Raw genomic sequence first — 9,665 nt, forward strand, 5'->3', positions numbered from 1 at the left:
TCGCCTGACCAGTGCGGGGAGGTGGAATAACCCGCACCGGCCTATGTAGGCGAACCGGGGACACCATGCGTAAGGCTGGTGCCATGTACGCCGGCCCGAGGAGACGCACTGGAGACCAGATACGTTGGGCCGGCTTCATGACATACGGCTCAACGCTCAGTCTAGCCCGGCCGATACGTGGAGCTGAAATGTACCGAACCGGGCTATGCACGCGTACAGGAGACACCGTGCGCTCTACTGCGTAACACGGTGTCTGCCCGTACTCCCGCTCTCCACGGTAAGTACAGGGAGTAGGCGCAGGTTTCCTACCTGACTTCGCCACACTCCCTTTAAGGCCCCCCCCAAGAAATTTTTGGGTTGTACTCACGGGTCTCCAGCCTTGTCTCCGTGCTGCCTCCTCATATCGCCTCCTCTCGGCTTTCGCTGCCTCCAGCTCTTCACGAGGGAGGCGATATTCTCCAGGTTGATCCCAAGGTCCATCTCCTTCCAATTCGTCCTCCCAACTCCAGAAATCCTGTGTAGGTAGGTCCTGTTGCCGCCTTCCATGCCGCTTGGTCCTATGGTGAGTAATTCTGTCACGATCGTGTGGCGGATTAACGGACCAAAATGCAGCACTTGGAAAATAAGCCATCTTCTTTTATTATAACAACACGAAGATGAACACGAACAAAACACTTTAACAAAACAACAAAACGACCGTGAAGCTACAAACGTTGTGCACAAACATAACAGGCTACAAACGTTCTTACATAGACAATTACTCACAACCAATGAGAGCCTATGGCTACCCTAAATAAGGCTCCCAATCAGAGACAACCGAAATCAGCTGTCTCTAATTGGGAACTCATTCAGGTAACCATAGACTCTCCTAGACAACTAAACATACATAGACAACGCTAGACATCTACACTCAACACAAACCCATATACTACACCCCATAACCCCTTTACCATATAAACACCCAAAACTAACAAAACATAAACATTCCCCATGTCACACCCTGACCTAACTAAAATAATAAAGAAAAACAAAGAATACTAAGGCCAGGGCGTGACAATGGATTCATCTTGTTTGCTGTTAAAGTGGGGGTATGTGGATGTGTGTATGTGTGAAGGGGGTATTTGGTGGCGGTAGTGGGGGTATGTGTATGTGTGTATGTGTGAAGGGGGTATATGGTGGCGGTAGTGGGGGTATGTGGATGTGTGTATGTGTGAAGGGGGTATACGGTGGCGGTAGTGGGGGTATGTGGATGTGTGTCTGTATGAAGGGGGTATATGGTGGCGGTCTGGGGGTATGTGGATGTGTGTATGTGTGAAGGGGGTATACGGTGGCGGTAGTGGGGGTATGTGGATGTGTGTATGTGTGAAGGGGGTATATGGTGGCGGTAGTGGGGGTATGTGGATGTGTGTATGTGTGAAGGGGGTATATGGTGGCGGTAGTGGGGGTATGTGGATGTGTGTATGTGTGAAGGGGGTATATGGTGGCGGTAGTGGGGGTATGAGGATGTGTGTATGTGTGAAGGGGGTATATGGTGGTGGTAGTGGGGGTATGTGGATGTGTGTATGTGTGAAGGGGGTATATGGTGGCGGTAGTGGGGGTATGAGGATGTGTGTATGTGTGAAGGGGGTATATGGTGGTGGTAGTGGGGGTATGTGGATGTGTGTATGTGTGAAGGGGGTATATGGTGGCGGTAGTGGGGGTATGTGGATGTGTGTATGTGTGAAGGGGGTATACGGTGGCGGTAGTGGGGGTATGTGGATGTGTGTATGTGTGAAGGGGGTATATGGTGGCGGTAGTGGGGGTATGTGGATGTGTGTATGTGTGAAGGGGGTATACGGTGGCGGTAGTGGGGGTATGAGGATGTGTGTATGTGTGAAGGGGGTATATGGTGGCGGTAGTGGGGGTATGTGGATGTGTGTCTGTATGAAGGGGGTATATGGTGGCGGTATGGGGGTATGAGGATGTGTGTATGTGTGAAGGGGGTATATGGTGGCGGTAGTGGGGGTATGCGGATGTGTGTATGTGTGAAGGGGGTATATGGTGGCGGTAGTGGGGGTATGCGGATGTGTGTATGTGTGAAGGGGGTATATGGTGGCGGTAGTGGGGGTATGTGGATGTGTGTATGTGTGAAGGGGGTATATGGTGGCGGTAGTGGGGGTATGTGGATGTGTGTATGTGTGAAGGGGGTATATGTTGGCGGTAGTGGGGGTATGTGGATGTGTGTATGTGTGAAGGGGGTATATGGTGGCGGTAGTGGGGGTATGTGGATGTGTGTATGTGTGAAGTGGGTATATGGTGGCGGTAGTGGGGGTATGTGGATCTGTGTATGTGTGAAGGGGGTATATGGTGGCGGTATTGGAGGTATGTGGATGTGTGTATGTGTGAAGGGGGTATATGGTGGTGGTAGTGGGGGTATGTGGATGTGTGTATGTTTGAAGGGGGTATATGGTGGTGGTAGTGGGGGTATGTGGATGTGTGTATGTGTGAAGGGGGTATATGGTGGCGGTAGTGGGGGTATGTGGATGTGTGTATGTGTGAAGGGGGTATATGGTGGCGGTAGTGGGGGTATGTGGATGTGTGTATGTGTGAAGGGGGTATATGGTGGCGGTAGTGGGGGTATGTGGATGTGTGTATGTGTGAAGGGGGTATATGGTGGCGGTAGTGGGGGTATGTGGATGTGTGTATGTGTGAAGGGGGTATATGGTGGCGGTAGTGGGGGTATGTGGATCTGTGTCTGTATGAAGGGGGTATATGGTGGCGGTATGGGGGTATGTGGATGTGTGTATGTGTGAAGGGGGTATACGGTGGCGGTAGTGGGGGTATGTGGATGTGTGTATGTGTGAAGGGGGTATACGGAGGCGGTAGTGGGGGTATGTGGATGTGTGTATGTGTGAAGGGGGTATACGGTGGCGGTAGTGGGGGTATGTGGATGTGTGTATGTGTGAAGGGGGTATACGGTGGCGGTAGTGGGGGTATGTGGATGTGTGTATGTTTGAAGGGGGTATATGGTGGCGGTAGTGGGGGTATGTGGATGTGTGTATGTGTGAAGGGGGTATATGGTGGCGGTAGTGGGGGTATGTGGATGTGTGTATGTGTGAAGGGGGTATATGGTGGCGGTAGTGGGGGTATGTGGATGTGTGTATGAGTGAAGGGGGTATATGGTGGCGGTAGTGGGGGTATGTGGATGTGTGTATGTGTGAAGGGGGTATATGGTGGTGATAGTGGGGGTATGTGGATGTGTGTATGTTTGAAGGGGGTATATGGTGGTGGTAGTGGGGGTATGTGGATGTGTGTATGTGTGAAGGGGGTATATGGTGGCGGTAGTGGGGGTATGTGGATGTGTGTATGTGTGAAGGGGGTATATGGTGGTGATAGTGGGGGTATGTGGATGTGTGTATGTTTGAAGGGGGTATATGGTGGTGGTAGTGGGGGTATGTGGATGTGTGTATGTGTGAAGGGGGTATATGGTGGTGATAGTGGGGGTATGTGGATGTGTGTATGTTTGAAGGGGGTATATGGTGGTGGTAGTGGGGGTATGTGGATGTGTGTATGTGTGAAGGGGGTATATGGTGGCGGTAGTGGGGGTATGTGGATGTGTGTATGTGTGAAGGGGGTATATGGTGGTGGTAGTGGCGGTAGTGGGGGTATGTGGATGTGTGTATGTGTGAAGGGGGTATATGGTGGCGGTAGTGGGGGTATGTGGATGTGTGTATGTGTGAAGGGGGTATATGGTGGTGGTAGTGGGGGTATGTGGATGTGTGTATGTGTGATGGGGGTATATGGTGGCGGTAGTGGGGGTATGTGGATGTGTGTATGTGTGAAGGGGGTATATGGTGGCAGTAGTGGGGGTATGTGGATGTGTGTATGTGTGAAGGGGGTATATGGTGGCGGTAGTGGGGGTATGTGGATGTGTGTATGTGTGAAGGGGGTATATGGTGGCGGTAGTGGGGGTATGTGGATGTGTGTATGTGTGAAGGGGGTATATGGTGGCGGTAAGGGGGGTATGTGGATGTGTGTATGTGTGATGGGGGTATATGGTGGCGGTAGTGGGGGTATGTGGATGTGTGTATGTGTGAAGTGGGTATATGGTGGCGGTAGTGGGGGTTTGTGGATGTGTGTATGTGTGAAGGGGGTATATGGTGGCGGTAGTGGGGGTATGTGGATGTGTGTATGTGTGAAGGGGGTATATGGTGGCGGTAGTGGGGGTATGTGGATGTGTGTATGTGTGAAGGGGGTATATGGTGGCGGTAGTGGGGGTATGTGGATGTGTGTATGTGTGAAGGGGGTATATGGTGGCGGTAGTGGGGGTATGTGGATGTGTGTATGTGTGAAGGGGGTATATGGTGGCGGTAGTGGGGGTATGTGGATGTGTGTATGTGTGAAGGGGGTATATGGTGGCGGTAGTGGGGGTATGTGGATGTATGTATGTGTGAAGGGGGTATATGGTGGTGGTAGTGGGGGTATGTGGGTGGGGTGGTAGGGGTATATGGTGGTGGTAGTGGGGGTATGTGGGTGGGGTGGTAGGGGTATATGGTGGTGGTAGTGGGGGTATGTGGGTGGGGTGGTAGGGGTATATGGTGGTGGTAGTGGGGGTATGTGGGTGGGGTGGTAGGGGTATATGGTGGTGGTAGTGGGGGTATGTGGGTGGTGTGGTAGGGGTATATGGTGGTGGTAGTGGGGGTATGTGGGTGGGGTGGTAGGGGTATATGGTGGTGGTAGTGGGGGTATGTGGGTGGGGTGGTAGGGGTATATGTTGGTGGTAGTGGGGGTATGTGGGTGGGGTGGTAGGGGTATATGGTGGTGGTAGTGGGGGTATGTGGGTGGGGTGGTAGGGGTATATGGTGGTGGTAGTGGGGGTATGTGGGTGATAGAGGGGTTTGGCGTGCGTGTGCACGTGCGGCGTTCTTGCAGTGTCCTGGGGGCTCGGGGGTTTGAATGTCAGTTTCTCTAATAACAGGAATCGGTGAAAAGGTCAGCCTCAGTCGCCTGACCAGCGCGGTGAGGGGGGCTGGGAGGGGAGGGGATGGATTCAGCCACGCCAGGGGCGGAAATTGATTGTCTAGCAGAGGGAGAGGAAATGAGGAGAAAAAGAAAAATGGAGAGCTGGTGAGCGTGGAGCGCAGGAAAAAGAGAGGGAGGTGGAGGAGGGTGTCAGGGCCAGGTTCAGATATGCATGCCTGCTTCTTAAATGATCGTCTCTCCTTTATTACTCTCCTCTCTCAGTCTGTCTCCATCTCTCCATCCATCTGTCATCTAGCATACAGGGACCTGTCCAAGGATACTGCCTACACACACACACACACACACACACACACACACACACACACACCCACACACACACACACACACACACACACACACACACACACACACACACACACACACACACACACACACACACACACACACACACACACACACAGAATCAGGAAATACATCTACTGTATATTTAATTCAAGAATTTCATGTTGCGTATCAGTTCCAAATCCCCTTCAGTTATTTTGTGAATTGTATAAATATAATGTAACAGATGGAAATCAGGGTCAGGTCAATTGTATTACTCTTTAGATGACTTTCTGTTGTAGGTGATGGGCTGGCTGGTTATAGGTGCTTGGGGGCTTGTACTGGTTGCCGGTCATCATCAAATACAGCCATCTCAGTCCCTCTTCGCTCACCTCCCTTCTCCCTTTCCTTCCTTCCTCACCCCACCCTCTCCCACTCCATCCATAAGTACTATCCCTCCTTCCTTCTTCCCCGAGTCTATCTCTCCCAGCCATAAAGCCCTGTGGCTCAGATTACAGCAGAGCTGTGTGGCTGGAGCAGGTCAAGTGGTCTTTACAAGGTCAACACTACCGGAACACTCTGAGCCAGGATGGGGGAGGGGGAGGTAGGGGGACAGAGAGGGGAGAGAAGCTTAACCTAGCGTGCTCTTCACCCCGTATAAACCAGATCCAACACAGGACCAGCAGGCCACTGATACACAATCTATCATCCACATCTTCCTTTGACTATACATAGAAGAGGGTAGAGAGAGGTAAAGAGGGAAATATATACACTATATATACAGCAATATGTGGACACCCCTTCAAACTGGTGGATTTGGCTATTTCAGTCACACTCGTTACTGACAGATGTATAAAATCGAGCACATGGCCATGCAATCTCCATAGACAAACATTGGCAGTAGCACGGCAGCAGCGCTTCTGGTGTAGTGGTAGTGTGGAAGATTCCCATTCTTTCGAACACGGGTTCGATTCCTGGGCGAAGCACAGATTTGTGGCCCCGAGTCGTGCAGTAGTCTAAGGCACTGCATCTCAGTGCTAGAGGCGTCACTACAGACCCTGGTTTGATTCCAGACGGTATCACAACTGGCCGTGATTGGGAGTCCCATAGGGCGGCTCACAATTGGCCCAGCGTCATCCGGGTTTGGCCGGGGTAGGCCGTCATTGTAAATCAGAATTTGTCCTTAATTGACTTGTCTAGTTAAATAAAGGTTCAATCAAATAAAAAAGTAGAATGGCCTTACTGAAGAGCTCAGTGACTTTAACGTGGCACTGTCATAGGATGTCACCTTTCCAACAAGTCAGGTCAACTGTAAGTACTATTATCGTGAAGTGGAAATGTCTAAGATCAACAATGGCTCAGTCACGAAGTGGTAGGGCACACAAGCTCACAGAACAAGACCGCCGAGTGCTGAAGTGTGTAGTGTGTCATCTGTCTGCGGTTGCAACACTCATTACCAAACTGCCTCTGGAACCAACGTCAGTACAAGATTTGTTCATCGGGAGATTCATGAAATGGGTTTCCATGACTGAGCAGCTGCACACAGCCTAAGATCACCATGCGCAATGCCAAGCGTCGGCTGGAGTGGTGTAAAGCTCGCCGCCCATTGGACTCTGGAGCAGTGGAAATGTGTTCTCTGGAGTGATGAATCACGCTTCACCATCTGGCAGTCCGACTGACAAATCTGGGTTTGGCGGATGCCAGGAGAACGCTACCTGCCCGAATGCATAGTGCCAACTGTAAAGTTTGGTGGAGGAGGAATAATGGTTTGGGGCTGTTTTTCATGGTTTGTGCTAGGCCCCTTAGTTCCAGTGAAGGGAAATCTTAACGCTACAGTATACAATGACATTCTAGACGATTCTATGCTTCCAACTTTGTGGCAACAGTTTGGAGAAGGCCCTTTCCTGTTTCAGCATGACAATGCCCCTGTGCACAAAGCGAGGTCCATACAGAAATGGTTTGTTCGAGATCGGTGTGGAAGAACTTGACTGGCCTGCACAGACCTCAAATCCATCGAACACCATTGGGATGAATTGGAACACTGACTGCGAGCCAGGCCTAATAGCCCAACATCAGTGCCCGACCTCACTGATGCTCTTGTGGCTGAATGGAAGCAAGTCCCCTCAGCAATGTTCCAACATCTAGTGGAAAGCCTTCCCAGAAGAGTGGAGGCTGTTATAGCAGCAAAGGGGGGACGAACTCCATATTAATACCTATGATTTTGGAATGAGATGTTCGACGAGCAAATGTTCACATACCTTTGGTCATGTAATATATATATATATATATATATATATACTGTATATACAGAAAGTGATGGAAAAAGAGAAAGAACGGTAAAGAGAAAGCGAGCGGTGAATCTGACTAAATAGAGATGAAAAGCGAAAGGTCCAGGGAGAATAAGACGCAGCTATGACAGTCGTCAGGTATTACACCGTTAAATAATTCAGATGAATGGAGTAGCTAGAAGAAAGAGCAGAGTTAACTGTGAGCCAGCCAGCCTGGTCATTAAGTCCTTCCCTTAGCTCCCATATCAATACATTAGCCAAGACAAGCCACATGTATTTTACATGTTCCTCTCAGCCTCGGATTGATGTGGGCATAATGATGTCCTTTGTTTCCGTCCGTCGGGAAGGAGCGAGATACTGTGTATGTGGGGTCTGTGTGTGTGGGTGTCTGTGGGTGTGTGTGGCAGGTGTGTGTGAAGGGGTCAGGCAACAGACGGTAAGGTAAAAGGCCTGCTGGCTATCCTTAGGTCACATCCCTGACCTGAAATGGTCTGTAAAGCCTGAGTGTGTGGGGTTCCTGAGTGTGTGTGTGGTTCATGTATGAGAGACATAGTGCCGCTGTCCCTCTTAGTCTCCCTTCCTTCCCTGACTCTGTTCCATCTCCATACTGATGACTCAACTTTCTGGCCTGGCATCATCTCATCCATTAGACCATGAGTGATCCAGAAACCTGTGTCTTTTTGTTTATTTTGTGTGACTGTATAGTACCTCTACACACCACAATCCCAGATGGTTAAATACTGGAGTAGTTGTAGGATTGTTTTTCCGTTATCCTGGCTGACCAAGTGTGTGTGTGTGAGTGTGTGTGTGTGTGTGTGTGTCCAGAGCTGGGTCACTGAGGGCCTGGTGATTATCTGTTCTGGAATCTGAGGGTTCACTGCCGTGGTCACTCTGAGATGAGCCGGTTGAGCGAACGGCTTTTAGAAGCACCGCAAGGCCATGGAACACACACACACGTAGGCACAGATCCACGCACACGCGCGCACACACACACACACACACACACACACGCACACGCACACGCACACGCACACGCACACGCACACGCACACACACACACACACACACACACACACACACACACACACACACACACACACACACACACACACGCACACACACACAGCTATTACCGGTCACTCACTCTAAGCCACATGACACCACTACTTCTCTGATCTCTCTTTCCGTCACTCTTTTTCTCTCTTCTGGCTTCTCCCTCGCTACCCCTCTCCCCCCTTTCCCCCTCTCCCCTTCTTTCTCTCCCTCTCTCTCCCTCGTCCCCTTCCCCTGGCTCTCTGTAGTACCCTTGCTCAGGTCTGACAAGGTTATGGCAGTGTGTTCAGTGAGTATCTATTGATTTCCTCTACCACAGATCCCTGCAGCCAGGGGGGTGGATTTGCTGCTTCAGATAACACTCTATCTTTATTGTTTATAACTGCAGCCCCCTCTGTTCTCCTCTGCCCCCCCCCCCCCCCCCCCCGCCCCCTCAGCCATGTCCTGCCGCTGCCCCTCTGGGGTGAGAGGTGGATTGTCACACTGTCCTCCCTCTCCCTCTCTCATCCATATGTCCAGGCCCCCTGCCCCTTGTTAACGACCCGACAACTAGCTTGTCACTGACGGCCAGGGCTGTCCTCTCTCTTCCTCTCGCTCTCTCTCCTTCCCTCTCTCCCTTTCTTTTGCTCTCCTCTGCTTGTGGACGGTGTAACAGAAAAACAGAAAGAGTGAGGTGCAAACACCAAAATTTCACAAAAAGTTGACAGTAGACTACTAAGAACGTATGACAATAGTCAATAAACGAAATGTGCTTTATTCTCAAATTTGATACCATCAAATATCTTGTTTCCACAAAAGCAGTTTTAGTAATGCAATTGTTTTAGTCATGGTTTTGGCTGATTCACTTTTGGTAGGGAAATCAGCTTTGATTGGGGTATGGGGGTTTGAGTCTGTGAGCGTTGGACCCCAGACAGACAGAGGCGTGAGCGGCGCTGTGCCAAAGCCAATAAGAGACGGCATTAGAAGCCAGTGGGAGGGAGATATTCATGCATTATTCATCATTAACCAAAATAATCCTGACATTGTAGAAGGGCATATTTT

This window comes from Salvelinus fontinalis, chromosome 37, assembly GCF_029448725.1.
Source record: "Salvelinus fontinalis isolate EN_2023a chromosome 37, ASM2944872v1, whole genome shotgun sequence".
Taxonomy (NCBI): Eukaryota; Metazoa; Chordata; class Actinopteri; order Salmoniformes; family Salmonidae; genus Salvelinus; species Salvelinus fontinalis.